Source organism: Otolemur garnettii, unplaced genomic scaffold (genome assembly GCF_000181295.1).
Source record: "Otolemur garnettii isolate 467f Iridium unplaced genomic scaffold, OtoGar3 scaffold00220, whole genome shotgun sequence".
Lineage (NCBI taxonomy): Eukaryota > Metazoa > Chordata > Mammalia > Primates > Galagidae > Otolemur > Otolemur garnettii.
The window spans coordinates 1,452,109-1,454,583 of NW_003852615.1; positions in this window are offsets into that span (position 1 = coordinate 1,452,109).

A 2,475-nucleotide genomic window follows, 5' to 3' on the forward strand; every position below is an offset into this window, starting at 1 on the left:
TTTTTTTTTTGAGACAGTCTCACTTTGTCTCCCTCAGTAGAGTGCTGTGGCATCATAGCTCACAGCAACCTCTAACTCTTGGGCTCAAGCAATTCTCCTGCCTCAGTCTCCCAAGTAGCTGGGACTATAGGCACCCTCCACAATGCCTTGCTACTTTTAGAGATGGAGGTCTTGCTCTTGCTCAGGCTGTTCTTGAACCTGTGAACTCAGGGCAATCTTGAGCCTCAGCCTCCCAGAGTGCTTAGGATTATAGACATGAGCCACTGTGCCCAGCCATTTCTAGGAGATTCTGATCCAAATGTCTGAAGTAGGACTTGGACATAATTTATAAAAATATTCCCAAGTAATTATGACAGTCAGACTTTGGTTTTACAGATGTTGTCCAGTCTTAGATCTTATGCTTTTTTCTTTAGAGTTGTGTCAGTGGTTAACCAAAGCTATGAAACCAAGGAGAGACTGCCTAAAGCCTCAATTTTACTAAATAGTAACATAAAATGTAACCTTTCCATTAAAGTCAACCAAATGTAGTATTATGTAGAAATGTTATATACTGTATATGCTACATTTTGAGATAGACCACTTCAAAATTAATGATGCATGCATAGCATACCTTTGCTCAGCCACAGAGCCAGGTAACAGGTAGGCATCTTAGGTCGTTAAAGGTTTGAGAAGCTGGGCATGGATTCCTCTGTGGCCTTCTAGACGAGAGATTAGCTATCAGTTGTTCAAATAGCTTGAGTTACTGCAGGTTTTCATAATTTCTGGGAATAGGCTATTTTATTGCTGGGCCGTTCCTATTGCTGATTATCTTAAAAAAGGAAGATAGCTTTGAAACCAAAACAACTTCCATGTGTCTTTTCATAAACCATAATGTTACATCATTTATACATGGACAAAAAATTTCCTGGAGGAAAGAATTCTTCAAGGGATGGAATCTACTTTTCTCAATATTGTAAAGAATCAGCTACTAAGGAAAATGAGGTGAATAGCAACATGATAGTGTTCCAAATGCTCTTTGCAAATCTAAGCTTTCCTGGAGCCTGTTGGTAAGGAATTTCAGATTGTTTATTTTAATTTTTAAAGCAGTTTAGGAGGCTTGGTGCCTGTAGCTCACTGAGTAGGGCGCCAACCACATACACCAAGGCTGGTGGGTTTGACCCAGACTGGGCCCGCTAAATAACAATGACAACTGCAACAAAAAAATAGCTGGGCCATGTGGCACCTGTGGTCCCAACTACTTGGGAGGCTGAGGCAAGAGAATCTCTTAAGCCCAAGAGTTGGAGGTTGCTGTGAGTTGTGATGCCACCATTGCTGTGAGATGTGTTACCGAGGGTGACATAGTGAGACTCTGTCTCAACAAAACAAAACAAAAAACAGTTTAGGAAGCCAAGATGTCCCCAGTGCCCATCCAAATGAAGGTTCATTAAATTATACTTAAAGTTAATTCACTTGTGATGAGAGGGGGGCCTTCTGCAGATTTTATTGAGTGCTCCAGAGAAATTGTTAATTGTTAACAGGTAAAATAAAAGTATAATCAATTTCACACTGGGAATATGGCTTGACATATTGTTAAACTATACTCACTGCTGAAAACAAAAATATACTCAATACCTAACTTAAAGTGTTCAGCAAAAAATAATCAGCCCCATTAAGATCAGTTCATCCTCTTCCTACAAAATGCTAGGCTGATGAATTTCTAATCTCAAAAGCATTTTAATTTAAAAGGTTTTGTGAGATAAATGATCAATGTTCGTGAAAGAAAGTAAATTATCCTCAACCACATGCTAAAAAAATCATTCACTTTTTTTGTCTTTAGTATTTATTTATTTATTTATTTATGAGAGGGAGTTTTACTTTTGTCGCCCTGGGTAGAGTGCCCTGGTGTCACGGAACTCCTGAGCTGAAACCATCCACCTGGGCATCCCAGTGTGCTAGGATTACAGGCATGAGCCACCTCACCTGGCTGTCTTTAGTTTTTAAAATAAGGAAGTTTTCACCTGAACATCATAAAACACTATTAAAATAAATGCTCATTTAATTAGTCTTTCATAAAAGGCAAAGTGAGATTATCAAATGGGTTCCTCAAAAGTACAAATTGAGGCTAGGTGTGGTGGTTCATGCCTCCTAGCACTTTGAGAGGCTGAGGTGGATCACTTTACACTGGAATTCAGGACCAACCTGAGCAACATAGTAAGCCCCTCTAGTCCAACATAGTAAGCTCCTTCTGTCTCTATCTCACTGGTCACATGGTAAGTAAGATAGTTTAACTCAAAAGACAGAAGGCCGTGTCTTAAGTGAATTGAGTAGTCCCTTTACTTTATTGGTCTTGGTGGGATGGGAGATAAGTATTGGAGGGTAGGAGGTGGGAGGTTGTCAAATTCTTATTTCTATCACCCTCTTTGGAATTGGAACATTCCTGCATAGTTTTGCCTGCTTAGAGCCCTGGGCTGAATTTTGTTAATCTCGTGATTAAAT